The 22,964-nt window shown below is 40.4% G+C and overlaps 1 protein-coding gene and 1 non-coding gene across 4 annotated transcripts in view; one reads left to right on the top strand and one right to left on the bottom strand.

The window, feature by feature from the left end:
• Positions 1–22,964, bottom strand: part of LOC113028738 (partitioning defective 3 homolog) — a 352,394-nt gene that overhangs the window by 322,333 nt on the left and 7,097 nt on the right. The window lies entirely within an intron of this gene.
• Positions 20,816–20,887, top strand: trnaw-cca (transfer RNA tryptophan (anticodon CCA)). Its single transcript has one exon. It is a non-coding gene; the product is annotated as a tRNA-Trp (tRNA).

The following is a 22,964-nucleotide window of genomic DNA, read 5'->3' on the forward strand; positions in this document are numbered from 1 at the left end:
ACACACACCCCCACACACTTGTGACATAAGTCCAGACAATAGCTTTCTTCACCCCTCTATCTGTGTCTTTGTGCTGAAGTGAATTGCCTGTTCCTGTCAAAGACCACACAAAGACTGGTGCCCTGGAGGAAGCTCGTGGTGAGGGAGGGTGGGAAAGAAGGAGCATGTGCCTGTGTGTGTTTTATGAGTGCTACATTAGCTCCTGAAAGTGTTCCTATTCCCACAGGGGGAAATGTCACCGTCTAAATGGGCTTCTCAAATATCCTGGCCAGCAGTAGGACCTTGTAGCGCAACAATAGCACATCTGACTCCAGCCCAGAAGGTTGAGTGCTCAAATCACATTGTGGTAAGAGGTTTTTGAAGTCAGCCACCATCAGTTCACGTTAGCCACACAAAATAAGCTTAGAAAGTAGGATAGCTCTGTATGCCACAACTCCAAAAATGCAAACAACACTTTAATTACTTTCCATTGGGGAATGTGGAGTATTTGGGGAAGATCCCTCACAGGCGGCATAAGTATGATGTTGCATTTTCACAAACCACAAACAGCCAGAGTTTACGGGACAAATGAAATGTGACCGTGTGTCTTATCTGCTAAAGATGGCATCTGCTGTGTAAACTGAGAAAGTGAGTGAGATGTGATGAAAGTATGCAAGCAGCTGCCAAAAAGAGGAGTCACAGAAAAGAACAACAGTGCGTTCATTATCTTATCACAGTTCTGCAGGTGCCGTTCAAACACAAATCGCTCTGCAGCAACATTATTCACTCTGATCTTTGTCTTTATATTAAGTCCATGATTCAATTACAGTTGTAGTGAATGCTTTGACGAAGCTGTGCAGAAGGGCTGGCCATAAGAGATCTGCTCTATGAATCATGATTCTCCAAACAGATACAGTAAGGGAAATTTTACAAATGCTGAATTTGTAAAGTTAGCTCATTTCCAAAGAAATGAACACCAGGTTTGTGCACATCTCAGGAGGGATTCTGGCTGACTCTTCTCGAAATCCTTTAGGTTAGCTTCAGAAGGTCTGGAGACTGACAAGGCTACTCAGTGACCTTAATGTGCTTCTTTTTCAGCCAATCCTTTGTTGCCTTGGCAGTATGTTTCGTGTCTTCAGTGTTTTGGCTGATGGAAGGAGAGAAGGAGGTTCTCATTCAAGGTTTTACAGTATCCATTGGTCCCTCGGTGCAGTGAAGTCGTTCTTTACCCTTAGCAGGAAAAACTGTAAGTTTTTTATAAGTAAGCAAACTTATAAATTCTGCAGGGAATCAAATAATTATTTCCCCCTGTAGATGTGTAATCACATGATTAGTTAGCCTTATAAAAACAAAACGTTACATTGTGATGCTTTGTTCCTAATATTAGTAGCTCACTGCTTGTCCACCACGCTGTCTTCTGATGTCGACGTGTATCTAAGTTGTGTCATAGCCAGTCATGTCTGTTTGTGGAGGAGGAAACTTTCATTTAAAAATAGCGCCTGCATGACTCCTTCAACAAAACAGACCACATGTCAAATTCTGATTCTTCACAAATTGAGCAGGGATACAACATTTGACTAATAAGACTTCAGCTAATGAAGTGTGCTCATGCAAATCTGTTTGTCTGCCATGCTGAGCCATTAATTTGTGCTTGGCATAGGACTAGTCCAAAGGAAAGAGCCTATAGCTTAAAAAAAATCCCTAAATCTTACTAAACCTTTGGAATTTGTGTGTAATATGTTTTATGGTTGTTTTTGACCTAGCAGTAATCTAAAGAAGAGAATAATAATCATAAAATATGCAGGCCAAATATGACCCTGAGGCAGATGAACACTTCAGTGAAAAGAAAACTGTAAGAATGAAGCAAAACTGCAGTCCTTGTACGAGTAAAGGAAGGAAGGCAGGTCGAGTTTCCATTTGGTTGGTTTATCTGGGAAGGTTACCGTAAGCACTCAGTGGGGTAAATTTTGAGATAAACACATCTTTAGCTGTATTCAGGCTTATTTTAGCCACAACGGCCCCTTGGTTACACATTTCAGACACATTAACCTGACTCTGTCACGCTGCAAGTCATTTATGAACAATGGAGTTAACAGCACTTTGTTTTTGTTTTTTAAAGGGATGAGCATCGTGTAAAAACATATTTCTCACCAAAATCTCAGGAATTCATTAAAAGATGACGACACATTCCCCACCCTTTCACTCTCTGACCGAAGGGCTTATAGTCTATGAGCATTAGGCAGTGACCTCTGACCTCTGGGGTACAGACCTCCCTTTGAATCACTAAATGAGCCTAATGGTTCAACCTCTCAACTCTTACAGTTTGGGCTCTGTAGCACAATAACTGCTGTGATTTATAGTTAGCATGCTTTCCCCAGTGACTAACAAACATTACTGTCACACTTTCTGCTTCTCTTGCACACACACACACACACACACACACACACACACACACACACACACACACACACACACACACACACACACACACACACACACCTCCTTATCTTTCCCTGAACTTTAACTGTTTCTGTCACGATAAAGTAAAGCAAATGCAGAATAAAAGATACAAAACAGCAATGGGATACTGTCATGACTTAGTCACATGTAGTGCATGGAAATAAAAGGTGTTTCCAGAGGTGCTTAGTATCTTTGTTTCTGTGCATTTCGCTTTATTCTATAGCCTGGAATGCCTTTTTATCATTAACATGTCCTTGTCTGTCATGAAGGCTGAGAAGTGGGTGTGTTGGTGCTGAAACACGCCTCAAAGGACGCAGCTCTTGAAGAACGTGCTCAAATGAAAAGCTAACACAATCCTTACATAAGGTTCATCAACACCAAACATACTAAGATTACTGATAGAGTGAATAAATGTGGATTCCTGTCACTTCTATTAGGGTGTGTAATCATCCTCATATGCAAACTAACAGATATTTCTGGCAGCTCTGCAGTCCATGTTGTCCAGTCAGAATTTCCCTGTGGAGCTGACACTGTTAAATCACACAGGGCTAAATACTGGGTGTTTACGAAAGCATTCTTCAACTCGAATCGACTCGCTGGTTAATTTGGCTGGCTGTCATTATACTTGGGGGGGGTGAGACAAATCCTTTCCTGTGGGGGTTGATTTTCCAGTTTAGTTCACCAGGTTTGTTTTGGTTTACTAAAATAGACCGAACAGGGCATAACAATTGCCTCTAAGAGGAAAATCGCAGCGTTAAAACTGTTGCTACCTACAGCCTGTCTGTGCGGAAGCAGACTCCAGTCGGATAAATAACTAGCGCTCTGATGGAAGTCTTACTCTGGTATTCCTCTGAGACAAAGTCACCTACAAGGTCTGTGCATTATTGATGTCGGCTTCCAGAGTACAACGCAGAGAGAAATATGATAACCCAATGTCCACGTGCAAGGAGACCTGAACAGTCTGGAGTCCTGCTGCAAAGTATTATTCAAACCACTGTATCCAGCATGACTCAGAGAACTCAAAATGAACAAAATGACTTGAAGTACTGTCATGTATAATTAAGGTTTAAGGGATATTCACGTATACATTTTAGGGAGTTCCAGACATGATAATTCCAAAACGTTCATAAAAGTTTCTTTTATGTAACATTGTTTCCTAAAGTATTTATTGCACTCCACCCAGATGCAGCAAGAAAGAGAGGGTTGGCTACCCACAGAGACACAAACAAACAGGAGGGGTGAGCTTTTGTTTGAATGCCTGTTTAAGTAACACTTAAAGTTGTGCATTGGTTAAAGTCAAACATCAGGAGAACAAAAAAAAGAGAGAAGAAGATGATGCTCAGTAGTTACACATGTCTGACAATTTTCTAAACACAACTTTACACTAAAAAAAGACCACATTAAGCTTAAATGAAACTACATAGCAGGTTACACACAGAGTAGAAGTGCATTTAGAAGTGTAACGCCTAGTTGCCTAAGCAACTTTCATTTAAACTGAACAAATTTCATTTTAAAATATTCTCTTCAACATGAGTTCTTTGGCCGGATCTGCTGAAAAGCATAAACAGCATTATTGATATCTTTGACTACACAGTTTTTCTGCCCTGCACTGAAAGATTGTCAGCACTAATATCAAGAGGTTAGCAAGGGATTGAGCTGATTACAGACTGTCCAGTATTGAGGCAAACTCTGCAGCCTAGTGACACAGAAAGCCTCCATGTATATGCATGCACATGTACTACTACCATCAGTTCTCTAGAGTCTCATATTGTAGTTGTGGAGAAGAAAGGAACCAGAAAAAAATATCCTACTGCACCTTTAAGTCAAAAGCCTGGCCATTATTTAGTCAAATGACACCTGCTCTTTCTGATTAGTCTGTTTGGATAAACCTCTGCAGTTTCCCTCACTGTGTGATTTGCTTGAGTAGGGGGTTTGTGATCCCTAAGCCTTGTTTCTCCAAGACTACAACTGCATCCCATCACCCCTTTTAAGTGCAACGTGGAAAGCTGAGCATCTGGTCTGCATAAAAAAGCAGGTCGGGGTGTGTGTGTGTGTTTGTGTGTGTGTCTGTGCAGATCAGACATGCTGCCTCATGGCTCAGCATGAGCTGAAACTGCCACTGTGAAGGTTTCACCAACAAATAAAAAAAGGCATAATGTGAGGATCCAATTGTGCAGCTTAATAATTGTACCCAATTATCATCAATAATAAAAGTCCATTTTCAGACGGGCTGTGGCAGTGTTTGAGAAGCAGGACGGTGGTTTAATGACACAACATCTCGATTCATTTGAGGGACTTTTTTAAACCAGTCCTATGACTGTAAAAAAGCAGCTTAGGAAGGTTAGGGCTTCATTAGTGAACAGGAAGCAATTTGAATGTAATATCTGATAAATAAGAAAAGCTCAGCTGTCATAAACACCAACCTTTTATTCGGTGAGAAAGACAATACACGAGTGTGTGCTTAAAGCTAACATGTTGGCTCGCATCAGCACGTCACATTTTTACTGGCATGTTTATTAGCGGTCTGTCTGCAGTGCCAGGCAGGTAGCTTGATAGGGCAGCTAGCAAGTTTCAGCCCATCTGAGAGAGGGCTTATTAGCAACGCACGTGGACGTACCTTACACACGTGTGACATGGCAGAAAACCTCCATGACTTGGCAAGAGACAAAATCTGTCTAACATCTATCATAACACTAACATGAACATTTTATCTTTTGACTTTTAAAACATTTGATTGCATATAAACTGTTATACAGAATATGGTTAAATAATGCCTGCTGGTTTTAAACCTAAAGTAGGGATGTAGCATTACCACCCGCTCTTTTAAAGTGAATGGTAATGCCACTACCCAGCAAACATGCCCATGTGGGTCCACAGTGGGTAGTTGTGGATGAAATGTCAGGCTTTGTGGTCAGGGCAAACCCACACTTACCCCATGTGATCCCCAAGTGCATGTACCCACACAGGGCCCACAGCAGGTTTATTCTTTGGGGCCCCTATTTGAGTTTTCACAGTGAGCTATTCCAATGCACATTGGACCTAGCAGTTTTGTGGGTAACCCACTGTGGGTTGCCCATAGAAAACCCATGTGGAGCTCATGTAGGCTAGCCAATGAAGAGCCCATAACAAATTTGGCCTTTTGGGTCCCATTGAGCAGCAGTCCCCAACCCCCGGGGCCACAGACCGGTAGCGGTGCGTGAGTCGTTTGGTACCAGGCCGCGAGTTTAGGCACAGGTGTGAAATTTATGGTTTTCAGGGGTTTTTTTTGGTTTTTAGTGTTATTGTTTTTATTGTTTTTATTGTTAACACGGTTTCCCTGGGTCTTTTCCCACTGAGAAGATGACCGAATCAAAACATCAGTAAGATTAAAGTTAAACTGCATCTTATCTATATACTGCAAAACAACAATTTTCTGGTCCACATTTCATATCAGCTGGTGGGGATAATGCACTATGGGCCACATGTGGACCCTGTAATATGGGCGCTGGGTGGGCACGTCACTGTGGGCCCTGGTACCAACGTGAAATATGGTGCACTTCCAGGTCCCAGTAGGGGACCAGAGCCATGGGGGAGATGTGTCATGCAGGCCATCTGCTCAGTCTTGGATTGAGAGCAGTTCCAGTCACATTTGGTGCAGATGTGAAATACTAATTATTGACTATGCATCGAGGTTCAGACATCAACAGAAAAAGATGCATTTATACATGAAAGTTAATTGAAATAAAGCAATTTCATTTTCAACTAGCAAAGCAAAGACTAAAGCTGGCAAGTTTCTACTAAAACAATGTCTAATACTGGCCAAAAAAATCCCTCTGAAGGTACACGAGTCAGGGCATTCCCTGCAAATCGAGGTCTGCTGTTTCAGTACAATTCGTTGAACACTCTTCGTCTACTTATAGAAACAGCAGTCAGCATAATTTTGGCACACTTTTGTTTATTATGTTCTAAGACCAGAGGTTTTGCTCACCAGATGGGACGTCTATATGCGCCAAGAGAAACACAGAGCACAGGGTGAATCACCGAGAACAGACAACCCGCAGCGGCGATGTCACGGCACACACAGCTCTTTCACAGCCGGCAGATGTGGAGCACAGAGAGTAGTGTTTTCAAAGATTTGTGTCTATGTGGCTAAAGAAGGAGGTGCCTTGTATCTAAATGTAGAACAAACATCATTATATGCCACTTATTGCGTAGTATTTAAGAGTTCAGAACTCATAGTGTCAAACTGCGGCTCACAGCTACCTACAGCAGTTATGGAAACAGGCGTTTAACAGGGTGCAGGCAGCCCATACGGGGGAATAGTCATTGTATACGTGTATCAAGTTTCTGAATGCAGAATATGACTGTAATCTGCATTTTCATATGATTTTTAGAGAAGAAAATATGTCAAAATCTCAGTCGGTTCAAGAACAACATATGTAGAGCAAACATTAAAATCCCTGGCATGTGAAGGCCAGCAGGAGGGAGAGGCAGCTCTTTGGTCTTACATATTGAAACAGTGCACCACACAAGCCACATCTGTACTGCAAATGCTGGGCACAAAATTAGCTAAATTAGGTAAAGACCCTGCAATAATAGACACAAAACCCCAACAACCCCCTATGAGCAAGCAGTGAGTGACAGTGGAAAGGAAAAACTCAAAAGGTAAAGTTTTAACCCTAATGGTTAAAAGTAGAGAGAGTGTCTGTCTCAAATCCAGACTGGGAGCTGTTCCACAGTAGAGGGGCCCAAAAGCTGAAGGCTCTGCCTCCCATTCCACTTTTAAAAATACCCTAGGAACCACAAGCAACCTTAGAAGGATGTGCTCTGGTTGGGGTGATATGGTACTATGAGGTGTTTAAAAGATGGATCCTGATTATTCAAGAACTTGTATGTGCGGAGGGGGATTTTAAATCCACAGGGAGCCAATGAAGAGAAGTCAGTATGGGAGAAATATGCTCGCTGCTTGTAGTTCCTCTCAGTATCCTAACTGGAGCATTTCAGATCAAACGAAGGCTTTTCAGGAAGTTTTTAGAACAAACTGATAATAATGACTTGCAACAGTCCAGCCTAGAAGTAAGAAGTACATTTCCTCAAGCATAATTTTCTGCTTCATGTTCATAAAAATTAAAATAAACCAATATTTGAATATATCTGAGGTCGGCCAATATCATCTCAGAAAATAAAAGCTCACCAACAGACAGCTCTGGCTCTAAGATATTTTGGGACATGTTTTCCCCTAAACTAAAAAGACTATTTATTCAGCATCTTCTATCAGTGCCATTGAAAATATATTATGGTAAATGGTAAATGGTTTGTATTTGTATAGCGCTTTATTATTTTGAATGAAGCATCTACCAAAGACGGTGTGGAAAATCCCCAAGATTTTAATACAAACGTCTTAACCAGCTTTTTTTTTGCTGAAGTTTCATTCATTCAAACACAAACTGCTTTTTTATTTATTTTTTAATCGAATTGTCAGAAATAACAGGAAACTGCAGAGACATGCACACAGTAAAGACAGATCATTGTGCTTACACGTATAGTCCCCCCCTAAAAGCCCCTTTCTGAGCATGAAAAATCCTGTTAATATAAACAAAGCCCAAGCTGCAGTATTTTAACACAATAAAATGCATTTATTCAACAGTAACACAGTAGCTTCAGACACAGGAAAAAGGGCAAAGACAGAGAAAGCTCATGAAAAGCACTTTCTAAAGGATCACTGTGGCAAACACCCAAAGTACACAAACCTTAACATCTGACAGTCTGAGCTATAGAGAGTACACAGTATAGCAAAACACCAAAATCCAGAAGAAGTTAACAAAGAACCAAAGAGCTGCCTAAAGAGAAAAAGGAAAAAGAAAATCCAGATGTGTTTATGGAGTTGTAAGGAGCAGGGCTTCAAGTATTCTTGCACATTCTATTAATGTCCTGCCAGTTGTCAAACAAAGCTCTTTAATAGTGTGCATTTGTGGTCCATAAAAAGTGACTGATTGGACCAAAACAAACAAAGAAAGGTGGAAGTTTTGTGTGTTTGTCATAGTTATAAGCCTGAAAGTAAGTAGTGTAAGTTTAAGAAAGACTATAAGAAAAAAAAAACATGCCGGAAACTTTTAAAAGAAACCGATTTATAGTAGGAGGTAATGCAGGCGAGCAATGAAGAAAGAAAGAAGCTTATAGATTGTCTGAGGTGAAAACAAGCACAGAGATAGAGCCCGTGGACATTAACTCATATCAGTTAATATAAATGACAAAAACCATCGACTGTGACTGAGATATTGCTTTTACCTGAGCCTCATTTCTTTTCATACGGGCAGAACACATTATGTAAAGTCTACAGAGCAGTACATTATTAGGACAGTCATGATGTCTTGAACTGGACATATTTTGAAATCATTTTTCTAAATGAATGAAATCAAGCCAAAGCATCACAGACAAACGGGGAAATTATCCAGAATTTCAGGATTTTCAAAGATTCAAACTCCAGTAAGTGATGGAAGATTTGTACTTTGCAGTTAGGGGACTCTCACTGATAGGGCACAGGAAGCAGGCAACACAAAGGAAAGGCACTCGAGGCTGAAAAGAGGTAACATCAGTCAGACATAGGAGAGAAAGTGAGAAGGCAGAAAGGAAACGGATCAAGGACAGAGGAAGCGTTCAATAGTTCAGATGGACAGAAAAGCACACGAGAGGTGGAAAAGAGGTTAAGTAGACTGCATGAACCTTGAAATAAAATGGGTTACATATCCGATGTGCAGGGTGTTATGTTGAAACATGGGAGCTTCATGCTTCTGCTGTAGTTTCAGACTGAAAGCTGTGGCTCTTTCATTAATCATGAGTTTTGCCTCTTTGGCTAGGAGCAATGGCTTGGAGTTTTTATGAAAACAAACACACCCATACAGTGTGAAACCCCACTTAAACTTCCCCTGCAGAGAAAATTGCACCAACTAGCTGATGCGATGTTCAATCCAAAGTCAAACTGACAGAGGTAAGAGGTTCTGAAAAATGTGCGGTGGTGTGTTTGCAGCGGTAGCTTCAAAGGCGGGATGATCATACTGTGGTGAGGTAGTGCAAAGAAGCATCTGCAGAGATCAAAGCTCCACACCAGGGTTTTAACATGACTAAGCTCCTCTCTTTTATCCAATACATTTAAAAGACGATGGACTTGCCTGACTAATACCGAACACTATCAGCACGTCCATTGATGTGATACAATACTTACTGTTTTCACTTTTTAAAGAATAAAAACCACGAAACACTCGTCTGCTACAGTGTTGGCCATTGTGGTGTGATAATGAATGCTTCTCTTTCTGTTGTAAACATTAAGCAGTGTTTTTTCATCTTTCATTATTTGCATCCAGACAAAAGCTTACTTGGCACATGCACTTTTGCATCTATGTCACTTTGATGATGCCTACCATACAGTCTTCACTGCTTTATACAGAAAGAGATAAGCTTATACAGAACGTATTTACGTTTAAAGAGATATTGTTGTATTTTCCATATATTCCTGTTCCTGTAATGTGCATAACAAAAACATTATGAAATCCATGTTGCCAATACAAACAAAGGCAGAACATTTTAATCACTGTTTTAAAGTCAGAAGACATTTGATGAAAGTGATCTTATTTGGCCTTGAAGAAGAGGTCAGAGGTTCAAAATAACGTGACATCCGGATTATTATTCCTTATATGCTGTCAATACAAAGTGACAGTGAGAAACATATTTTAAAGAGCTCTATATAGCATTATTATCTATAGACCCTGAAGGAGAGGTCAGAGGTCAAATGTGACAAACTTTAAATCTTTATACTGTACTTTCTATATGTTGACAATACACAGCACAGCATCATAGTTTCTAAGGCTTTTTGTCAGTTTTTAACCAATAAACCAATAAGTTGACCTTGAAGACCTTGGTGGGCCTAAGACGAATTTTAATTGTTAACATGATCCCACTCGACAACTTTTATCAGAATTCATCTCAACCTTTTGAGCTGTTTGTGTTGACAGACTGTATTACACGCACCCAGACGCTACCAAAAACATAACCTGCTTGGTGGAGGCGATTAAGTTCTAATCCTGACAAATCTGCAACACAGCCAACATGTCACGAATACCAAATCCGATCCGGTTTCACTTTCTTTCGGCGTGTGAACATGTGACACCGGATGAACGCAGTCCACTTCTGTATTTTGATGTAACAAGGCTAAGAGGAAACAAACATGGCTGCTCAACCGTTTTTCTGTTCACTGTCTTCAAAGCTTGGCAGCGTGAGCAGCATTTAAAGCCAAAGGCTCACGGAGACACTTGGCTCACAGAAACTATCAGCACTCCCCTAGTGCTGTTGTGTAAAACTAGTTATTGTGTTGTCAATACTAAGTTAAGTTTCCTGTTTTGTTAACAGTCAGGGTAATTGTACCTCAGCACTAGAATGCAGTCTGAAGGCTGCCCTTCAGATTCACGACATCCAACAAACGTCCAACATCCACAAAACACATTTTTGTGTAGGAGCAAGTATGCATGCATATGTTGTCAGCAAAGGTCCTGGCTTCCTACTCAAAAGCCAATAGCTGTCAACACAAAGAAATGATATAAATCTTTCCTCTGCCCAAACTCTGTGTAACAAAGTGTTTAAAAAGGAAGAAGAAGAAGAAGTAATAGAGGGAAATCCCTAACCTTAAAAACATAATGTGCCACCCTTTTTTCTCTACCTTATAATTTTCTGATTTTCCCATGTTACCATTCTCCTGGCAACAGACATCTTCCAGACATAAGCGTAACTACATTATGCTTAACTTTTAGGACACGCAACCACAACCAATGAAGTGCCTGTGGAGAGCAAAGCATAACGAGGGAGCATGGGAATCAGTACAGTGCAGAAATGGCTCGCTCGCATGGGTTCGATCGTGGTGCCACAGGAGCAGAAGCTGGACAATAATAAGTACATTATATAAATAATAAATAAGCAGAAAGAAATGAAGCTCTGGACAATAGAGAGTGTGTCATGTCTCAACTATCACGCCACTGCTCCTCCTTCCTTTTTACTACCTAGTCTGTCTCTCTCGTCTAATTTCTTCAGTCTTCTAATAGACTAAATATGCACTCTTCAAACCCTGTTCTTGCACCACTTTATTATCATGTCTCAGCACGATCCACCATTATCTGTTTTGCTTTTATCTCTTCAAATGTCTGATGTGTTCTCAACTTAAAATCAGATAATGAGCATGAATTGGAGCGTTAACTGCATCGTGTAATTCATCATGATTACTTGGATGTTGTGCAAGTAGCCACCTCTTGAAAGACAAACTTTTTGACCGTGAACCGCGACAAAAATGAAAGACATGAGAAAGAAATGAGAGAGAGAAAAAACCCAAACAAGAACAAAACAAAAAGCAGAGGCTACAAAAAGGCAAAGCGTGGAGAAGGCAGCACACACAAGGAAAGGGAATAGGAAGAGTGTAAAAGGAGGACAAAGGAAAAGAGAAAGGTGGTGGTAAGGAAAGAAGACAAGAGGATGGAAAGGGAGGAGAAGCAGTTGAGAGGGAACAAAGGAGATGCTGAGAGAAAGCACTCCGGGCTTTGCCTTCAAGGTTAAATCTAATGAGCTACGTGTTTATCGATGAAAGACTTGAGGACACAATTACATTGGGGAATGTAGAAATGTTCACACGCGTAGACACAAATGCAGTGCGCCCATCAACTCGAGGTAATCCGAAGACTTGCCGATGCTTGAAACAAGACTGTACCTCAAATTAACCTCAAAACACATCTCATTCTCTTGGTGTTTCCATGACAACGGGGTGTCATTTAGCTAAAGATGACCCCAAACCAACTCAAAACTTCACACGCGAAGATCACCAATTTTTCCAAATAGGCCATGATTTTTTTTTCCTGTAGCTAGTTTCCCTTCATTTTATTCAACTGTCAGTTCATATTTTTCTCGTTCCGTCGTATTGTCTCTCTGATGCCATGTCATAACACAAGCTGACTTCAGTCCAACCGAAAGCAAAAGCAGCACAAGTGTAAGGATGGACGCCAGCCATACCAGCCAACCAGCCAACTTTGAACCACATCATAGTTGGCACAGTCTGCGATGTGAAAGGTGATGCAAGTGGCGCTGCATCTCTGTCTGTGATTGACTGCAACTCCTTTGCTCCTCCTCCTCCTCCACCCAGTGCTTTCACTGAAGCTGCGCTCATTAATGTCCAGAGTGATGGAGGACAACGCCATCAATCTTGCTTAGGACCACCACAGTTGAAGGCTTGGTGTTAGAGAAGAGCCACTGGTGGGGGTGAAATTGCATTGTTCTGGCCTGACTTTAGAGCACATGTGCATCTCTGATTGGTGGCAGTAAAGGTGAAGGGCGCAGGGCTAAAAAGATGGAACAATCAGCGCAGATAACACTGTTCCACATGGTGAGATCCAGGTACAGCAAAGTATTTTTTTATTGATTCCACATCTTCCCTTTTCTCTCTGAGTGATTTCTGATAAGGACTTCAAATTTAAAATCTTAAAATAAGCTAGCAATAGCACAGGACTGATGTAGTATAAAAAAGTCCATCACTGTTATAAACATCAACATATAGGCAAAGCTTTTTAGCTCACATAGATTTTTCTTAGTTTTAGCCAAACAAAAACAAAAACAAAACCACCCAAAAAACAAAAAATAGACAAGTATCAACCAGAATATGCAGGTTGGAATTTTTCTTGGGAAAACTGCAGATGAGAGATCCTCATTTACAAAGCGGTGGGTTGCTGGGAAATCTGTTTGGTTGACAGTGAGAAACTGGCTAAACCAGATCATTCACTTAAACCTCACAATACATACACAACAACACACATACGCACACTCGACTCTCTCTAGGATGTCATCAACACATGCCGGAGTAAAAACAAACATTAATTTGTAAGAAAGTTTCACTGAGGTTATAGCCTTACTATAAAACAGCATTCAAATTCAGTAGCACACAAATGTGTTAGAAACACAAACAAGCCAGAGGCCTTGTTCTGTCAGTTATACACCACTTAGCAAACTCTCAGGTGTAACGTGATCTAAGATACCCAACACCTACTGCCACTCAGCCTCCTCCTGGGGTTGTGTACAGTCGCTGCCTTTAATAGCAACGAGGAGGGGAAAACGCCAACGAGATCTCCAGGAAAGAGACGAAAGAAATCAATAAATGGAAACTAAAAGCATACTTGACAGTTTTTGATTGCATATTTAAGTCATGAATGTTGATTAAAGTGAAAAAATGTTACCACAGCACAACTACATCACCATTTTAATAGAGACAAATTCAAAACCTTATTGACCTCATAGACGTTTTTAGAATTCAGAAGCAGCACTCCTACAACTCTCTGCAGTAGCCGTCCTCCCACTCGATTCCTCTTAAACTGTAGCGTTTTGGAGAATGTGAGGATCTGTTTGCAGACAGCGGATGCTATTTGTAGGCCGTCTCCTTCCCTCAGATGATTACTGATCCCTAATCACAGGGTGTGAGTCCGTTGGCCTGTCAGTGGGAACTTAGCATGCTCCTAGCCTGACAAGCCGAAACTCATCTGTTATCAGTGTACGACAACACAATCAGGATCTTTAGTGTCTTTCCTACTCATTGTTGAGATGAGTCAGCGTCCTACAGAAACATCCTTCACTGGGAAAATCGGTCACTGTTCAGTGAGCAAACGAAAGGTCAAGACAAACACATGAAAACAGTAAGACTGACCCTGACTTCACTCTTAAATAGTTCCCATGTCTTTCAGCCGCACTTCCTCAGCCTGTACCGAATGACCCCATTTCATGGTCCAAGACTAATCATCCCACAACATGTTCTGTAACCAGAAAAAATGTCTGGGCAGGAAATTACTCCGCACAGATAAATCCGCAACTTTACATATTCATCAGCAACGTTCTCCGAGCAAAGACCCCATGCCAGCCATCAAAAGCAGACGAGCTGAATTTACAACTCATCTGCAGAAGCACAGTGTCTGAGCTGAAAATGTGCATAACCATAACCAGGCTACTCATGACAGTGCAGCTTTTTGCTTTGGGATGATCTTGTAAACTACACCTTTGTTTCTGTCTGACTATTTACAGTACACGGAGCGTGAAAGCACTACCAGCAATTATAATTTTTTTTAATATGATAAAAGGAATCCAGTTAATTGGATTGCATGCAGGAATTTACCTCGGGGATAAAAGAAAACCCAGAGGTATTCGTTTTTGTAGCCCCTCTGGCTTCAATCCTGCCGAAATAGATGAGTATAAAAGTAACAGCCAACAACATCAATCAAACCACTCAAAATCTCTTGTATCTATGATCTGTCAAAGCATGCTGCAGTCTTTGTTTGTGCCAGCAAAACATAGTGCCTATATAAAACTATAATCTGGCTTTCATTTGATGTCTGACAACCAGCAACCAAGTTATTGCTTCTCTCTATCAATTAAAACCAACACATCGTATTCAACGTGATAAAAAAACTGACTCATCTCTGAATCGTTTTTCTCATGAAGAACTTGGTCGCCTTGGGGCGCAGCCGCACAATTAAGGGCAAGTTCACCTTCTCCAAAGGAGACGAATATTGAAGGCACAAGGTCACACACTGTATGGCATACAAGGTCATACGTGCTCTGTGGTATTGTAATAAAACAGCTTATTAGAAGCAGAGGGTCAGCAGAGGATTCACTCAACATTCCTCGTATATACACTTTAGATGTTCCAGAATGGGAACACACCAGAGAGGCTTCTTTTTGGGACTCTGTTCAGAGTCATAATTTATTTTGAAGTCTTCATCAGAGTTAAGCCACTCTAAACTCCCAACTACTATATTTCCCCAACAGAACCTCTTGAATCCCTGCATAACAGACAAGAGTGAATTCCCAACAAGAGAAGTGCTGATTTTATTATAAGACTCTAAGCACCAGCACACCAACCTGCCAAAACCTTTTTCCGTTGCATTCATTAACTTCACAAAGAGAGAAACCCACTTTAGCAGAGCAGCCAACTTTTCCTATCGCCCATTTCATGAGGCAATTCTTGATTCAAAATAAGTCACTGCAAATGCATGCAATATTTCACAGTCCCGCCAGCATCTAATCCCTTCTAACATCTAGGATTTATTTTTCTCCCGTAGCCCTGAGCATGCCGATTTCATTTCACAGCTCTGCCTGGATGTTTGAGAGGGAATCTTGGAGGGTAGAAGCTTGGAAAAATTGACACAAACAGATAAAAAGCCAGTCGTTTTAATGTATAAGCAGTGACACGTGATGTATTTCTCCCAGAATTTATATGAGGAGTAGTGCAAAACAAAATTTCACATAGGCATTCACAGGTGAATGATATGTGTTGTGTAATTCCTTATCCTATTGCCATCACCATTATATGCAATCATTTGCAAGTGTTTTGGAATGATCCAGTTTAATGGAAAATAAAGATTGATATTGAATGAAGAAAAGATTATTCACTTATTTGGCAAAAGAAATGGAAGTGTCTGCACCGTTGGACACCAAAAAAGTAATAACACTGAGCAAATGAATTTAATTCCAGATCACTGGGAAAGAGTTCAAGTTCACATTCTGGTTATGGTTGATTAGTAAAGGTGTAGTTTGAAAGAGCTTTTTAGGTATCACTACAGTAATCAGGTTAGGGGCCGATGATGTCAATAGCATGAAAAGTTAAGCTTTGGATGCTGAATACTGGATGAATGATGAATACTTAAAAGTCCCAAACCCAACCCAGTTATATAAATGATGTTGCTTCAGTCATTATGCTAATTTGTAGAATAGTACAACATAAATGTAGCATTAAGACCAAATAATACCACACAGTCACTGCGTTACCAAGGCCCAGCCAGTTAAAATACAAGGATGTACTATTGGATTGTATTATTTCACTCTCAGATCATGCAATAGTACGGTATAGGAGCACAAACCGTGAGGATTTCTCTTCAGTTTCAGCAACACAGACGGATTCAGTTGTTAAGAATATGCTAAAAGTTTTAAAACCTATAAACCAGGAATAGATCCATTATAAGTACCAACTAAAGGTATTTAATGTTTGCATTGAGCCAACACTCAATCATCAAAACTCTGAGTGCTCCCGGTATTGATTAAAGCTTAGTGCAGCTGCTAACGTTACATGACCATGTTTATTTGTGTTATCCACTAAAAGAGAAGACTTTGTGGAGTGCTTGAGGGTTGAAAGACCCAGAGTGCCTTAGTGGGATTAAAAGCCAATGACAGACAAAGCCACATGATAACTTTGATGCTGTATATGAATCACTTTCAAAATCTAACACAGCTGAGTCAAGTCAGTGTAAGCTTTAAAAAAAATTGAAACTATATAAATCAATTAGCAATTAAGTTTTGATTCTGTGTTTTCACACAAAGTGTGTATAAAGGCTGTCATTCTGCCAGAGAGTCTTAAACTCTGCAATCATCCCCAGGGCTTCGTGTTATTAAATACGAACATGTTTACATAGGGAACCCACCTGGTACTCTTCATGATTTGTACATTTTTCAAGATCTTTCTATTGAAAAACTACCACTTTGTATATCCAGAGTAACAAACAATTAATAAAGAACAAATTATGTTGATGGATTGTTTGCTTGGAACCTGAGATGGATTTTTTTGTTCGCATGGCGCATGTTCTCCATGCGCCTGCATTGGTTCTATAGGTTCTATAAAAACAAGGCCATAGTTTCAAGGTCAGAACATATATGCAGTCAACATGACAGTACCCATTTGTTTTTGGTTTTAGAAGTTGTAAAACTACAACCAACCGAGTGTAGTGAACAGCTAACATGGCTATTAGCTAACTTGGTTAGAAAGGTTCATCTGTGTTTTTAAATGGGAAATTTTGGCTAGTGGGGAAAAAAAAGATTGAACAGCCGACTTTTCAAGAGTGTCTCCTTGTATAACCAAAAATGTGGCAAGTATGTACAGTATCACTCAGGCTGCCCACTTTACACTTTATATTTGTTTTTGAAAGGGAAACTTTTTGTATACCAAGCTGTTTGGACATTAACTTTCGTAACATGTTAAAGGGTGTTTCTCCCATCTATTCTTTATTTCCTTAACTTTCATTTATCGACATTAGCCAATATAAAGAGATTGGCAAACAGCTAATAATTTTAAAAAAAATGCTGATAATATTGAAAGACCCCCTTGCCTTTGGTCCTTTCCCTCGAGGAAGGGAAAGATTGTACATAATCACCACTTATGTCAAACAAGGAAACACCTGTCGTTAAAAACTCAGAGACAAACGATATGAAGGCAACTTGAAAAGAGATATTATCAGGTAACCTTTGTGAATGAGGGACGAGCAACATGTTCGTTTGAACAGTGTTTTTGTTTATATGTGTTGAGTCTGCATATTGTCCATGTGCCTGCATTGCTTCTATAGACAGTAAAACACAAGGATGTAGCTTCCAGGTTAGAAAAATAAAGCCGATGTGGAAATGAATTAAGCCTGTGTTTTACCTGAAGGTCTCCATGTGGCTGTAGCTGTGATTGCATGAACTCTTCCAGTCCTGTAGAAGTCTACAGGAAAATGGGTTTCTGGACTTGACCTCTGTAAAGGCCTTCCTGATTAGTTTGTGGCCTCAGTAGCTTATTTCAGGCCATAATGAATAAATAATTAAGTCTCTTTGGTAAATACTGGTCACACTATATTTCAACATGCAAGATTATCTGTGGAATGCAGATTCACTAACTTAATAACAAGTCAGAAGCCAATGGGCAAGTAGTTTCCAAGTCAGACCGGCCTCATCTGGTTTTGTGAAACCAAGCTAATGATGGTGAAATAATCAATTTTGAAGCTTCAAAGCAGGATTTGGATGACACCACAGTAGCTAGGTCCATGTTTTTTGTACCGCCTGGCTGGTAGCATGGCTTCCTCCTCCAGTCCAAAGACATGGATGTTAGGTTAACTAGTGACTCTAATTTGGCGATCTCCAGTAGACAAAGTTTTGTATCTAGAAAACAGCACTCTACTGAACGTAGGGTTACATACAGCTTGCAGAAAACTGACTTGACAGTAAGAACAGAAACGTTCTATAAATTCAAGTATTAGTTCATTCCAAAGGTAAATTAGCAAGCAAAAATGTTAATAAAATCCTTAAAATTGCCATGTGTAGTGGGACATTCATGTTCTTGCTCATCTTCTACAAACAAAATAAACATTGTTTGCTAGCATATTACAATTGCTAGCATGTTATACTACGATAATTCAATGATAAATCAGTATAAGTGCTTTTTAAAATGTGCTTCACCAGAGTATTCTTGTGCAATTTAAATATGAGTCAGGTTTTAAATTTAATAAGGCTTCTAAACTTGAATGACTTTTTTTTTAAGGATTGAGAGTAAAGCCAGAAAAAAGTAATAAATCCCTCAATTTCATAGCTCTACACACAACATGTTACATTATAATAAGAATATGGTGTTTTTCAGGTTGTACGTTTGTAAAAAATCTAACTTCTCAAAACATTTATCAGCTGTCACACTTTCAGAGGTTAATTTCTCGACTGTGTGCTCCAACACAGCTCTGTAACTGCAATCATGGCCATAAGTTGTTGACAAAACAGTGGATCACACCCAAGAAGGGCGGGCATGGTCTGCATGTCGAAACACCACAAACTGCATATTTGGCCTTTGCAACAACTTGCTCTTAGCTGAATCCAGCTTGAGGCAGGAATTGTCATCTCACGGAGACATTTGATTAGAAAAACAAGATAGACATTCTTCAGATGGCTACTGTACCCAAAACAAAAGGAAATACCAAAATCCCAAAACTGTGAATGTAATAAATCCACAGATTTACTTTCTGCCCTTAAAAGTACGCTTTGAATGTTTTTATGGATAAGCATGGTTCTCCGCACCAAAGCTGTTAATGAGCTGCTAATTGAGACCACTTGACTTACTTGACCCTGCGGTCAGCTTTACGTTCGGTTCATCCCACCAGCCAGGGCAGGGTGAGCCACTCATTCAGTCAAGTAAATCACATCAACAACCAATCACTGCCCTGAACATCTGAAACTAGAGTCGACTGGAAACATTTTAACAGCCTGGTTGCTCCGTTTGTTTCTTCTTTCCTCTAAGCAGACGTCTTTACCCAAACTGACCTCCAAAATCCGTTTTATATTCACATTTTTCAAACTGTTCCATTGTGCCCGTCTACAGAGCTGTTTCCTTGGCTGCTCCCACTGAAGTTTAAGTGAACCAAAGAGATTATTTCTGCCTTCAGAGCAGCTCTGCCTCTAAGAAATGATTGTATAACTATAAGTGGAATCTTTAAAAGCTGCGAGAGCTTGATTTAGGAGCATCTCTTGACTCTGAAGCGGAGGCACGGCAGCCTATATGGAAACGTCATGCGTGTGTTTTAGAAGGGGGGAAAGAAGGAACCTCCGTGTCAAGACGTGCAAAGAGTAAACAATGGGAAGCTGTCAAAGCAGCCTTTAAGACTACTCTGTGAAAGCTGAAAGGATTTTTCCATCTGAGCAGGACTGGCAAACATAATATCTGGCCTTTCTGCCTAAAATACATTTAATTCAACAGCTTGTCACCTTGCTCAAGTTTTCCATTTAAAAATAGCCCAAACAGAGGTTAAGCAGTCCATCCTCCGACCAGAACGGCAGCTGAATGATGTGTTAATCTTTTCTGTTATATACCGGGCCCCTGCACGACATCAGAACTGCGTGATGGTGTTTTGACGTTTCTGGAAAAGCTTGATTTGATTTTGTTGAACTCTACCAACATTCCTGCATTGACTTGCCTGACAAAACAGAGTAAAAGACAGAATATTTTCACATACTGAACAAAAAAAAAAGAAAAGAGAAGAGAAGACAAAGAAAAAAAACATGAAGTAAAGGGTAAAGGAAATAACTTGGTTAATGAAAGAGGACGTCAGAGGATGGCTTTGCTAAAACCACAAGCTACAGGAGGGTTCTGGTTAACAAAAGACCGCTACTAATTCCACATGTTCTACTGTGTTTCAGCCGTCTGCCACGAAGCTCATTCCTTTGACTCCCCAACATCGCCGTTTAGCTACCAGTTAGATCAGCAGAATTACAACATGAAAGGAGCTTAATGGTAAGCTTTCAAAGAGCAGCCCTATTATCTTCTGGTGACTAATCTGCGATAACAAATGGAAGTGTGTCAGGTGAATATGGAACTAGACGAAGAGAGGAGCGGCAGGACACGCAGGAGCGAGACAGAAAACATGTGATGCAATAGAACGACTGATTAAAGATCGCAAAGATCAAATTATGGCATCTAATCACGCGTAAGCTATTGTCAGGGCATCATTAAGTACTGGATAAAATGCTCCATTTATGGAAGGGCAGAGAGAGGGAGAGACCGAGAGAGCAGGATCATGAATGTTGGTTGTCAGAGTGCATTCAGGACCTCGTGGCGCAACGGTAGCGCGTCTGACTCCAGATCAGAAGGTTGCGTGTTCAAATCACGTCGGGGTCAGAGTTTTAAGATTCATCCTCTTTAATGTGTGCGAGACCCCTAGTGAGATAGATAAAACAACACCCATGACAAAATGTGAGTTTTTAATCCATTACTTAGAGCAGCTGTTAAACATCACCGACTTACACTATTCTGTCAGTTGACCACATAATCTGTGCCAGGTAGGGCTGCCACAAACGATTATTTTGATAGTCGACTAGTCACCGATTATTTTTGCGATTAGTCGACTAATCAGATCATCATCCATTAGACGTAAAACTACAGCTTATTGCACCAGCAGCATCTGCTCTTATATAACTATCATTAGCTTACAGCTTTAAGTGTTTAAGGTCTGTGCTAACTAAAAATAAAGACAAGATGATAGTTTATTGAATTTTAATGAAATTTGGAGATTGTTTCGGTGAAGATTAATAAACTCCTTGCTATCTAAAATATAACAGGACACTGGAGTATATTCTGGAGCATCTCACACTTCTGATAATCAGCTGTCTGCTTGACGTTTATTCAGCTGTGTAAAAACTTTAATCTCAGACAAACTGATTTACTCAGGAACAAATAAAATACTAAAAAAAAAAGCCAAACAATAACATTTTAAGTTATCTAAGTGACTCATATATATTTAACCTGAGTAGCGAAAGACGGCGGTGGGTTTGAAAACGATTTGCGGGGAGTCCGGTGTTTTCACGGCGCTAGTGAGCCTAGCCCCCGGCTCGCTAACGAGCTAGTGGGTAACAGACGTCTCCGAAAACGTCGGAGCGCTTTTGAAAATATGTGGTGTCCTGATAAACTGAGCAGATATTTGAGGTTTACACAGCTACATTCTCGCCTGAAAATATGTTAAACGTTTATTTTGTGACCCAGAAAGAATAATAAGAGTAACATTAAAACTAACTAGCTGCCGCCATTGTTGGAAACTGCGCTGAGCCGCGCTATGAATTCTGGGACACAGCTGCTTCTTCTTCTTCTTCGGGGTTTAACGGTAGCTGACATCCTTGTACATGCAATGCTGCCATCTTCTGTTTCAGTCCGTTATTACACTCTTAAATCCTGCCACTTATTCCTGCGTCTTTTGTGATCGTACAAAGTTTCAAACGACGCGTCGACTATTAAATCAGTCGTCGACGATTTTGATAGTCGACGTAATCGTGACTAGTCGACAAATCGTGGCAGCCCTAGTGCCAGGACAGCTAAATATGTTGTAGCACAGGTTCTCTTTGAATAGACACAGAAATATATGAAAACCTCAGAGGTCCAGAACCACCAGATGTCCTCACTGTAGGGGTCGAAGGGTCCAGGGTTTTCTTTTGAGTCATGCAGTGGGATGGTTCTAGTTTCCTGCTTCTAACAGTTCAGGCTAATGTTTAACTGGATTATCTAAACTAGCAGGCTAAGATAACAAACAGTAACTCCCCACCATCATAAGCTAGCAGGGCCATACCTAACAGTGAGAGCAGACTGGGCTCAAGTTTTAGGCTATTGTGCACACGCCGTCTGCTCTACCGGATGGAACAGTGGCACCGTGCGAGAGTAAGAATTGATTTCATATTGTGTAAGTTGTTGGTTGTTCTTCTATAGCGCTTCTCTACTCTACTTGAGCACTTAAAGGACTTTATACAACATGCCTCATTCACTCACTCAGACAAGCATTTTGTTTTTCACCTAAAAACGTTCTATGTGACAATCATGGGAGCAACCAGGGATCGCACCACCAACCTTCCAGACGACCTGCCCCACCTGCTGACCTACAGCCAAGTATTTAGATCAACATTTAGATGCTTTCTGGGTTTGGGTTCCTTCTTCAGATGTGTTGGGGGGGGGGGGGTTGTAGTCCCATTGTGTTATATTCAACTTCAATTGTTTTTTCTGTGCTTTTAAAGCATTCTTCTGTTTGCTAGCAATTTTTTAAGATGCAGTGCATTTGAATACTCAGGCCACCGTACAAGACAGTGTTAAATAACTCAAGTAACATGTACAAATGTTATATTCAAATCCTACTTAAACAAAAACAGAACATTTTTATTAAAATGAAAGTGCCCAATATGCACAATTTCACAGTCACATGCATGATTTTATTAAG

The sequence above is a fragment of the Astatotilapia calliptera genome, chromosome 9, assembly GCF_964374335.1.
Source record: "Astatotilapia calliptera chromosome 9, fAstCal68.1, whole genome shotgun sequence".
In the NCBI taxonomy this organism is placed as follows: domain Eukaryota; kingdom Metazoa; phylum Chordata; class Actinopteri; order Cichliformes; family Cichlidae; genus Astatotilapia; species Astatotilapia calliptera.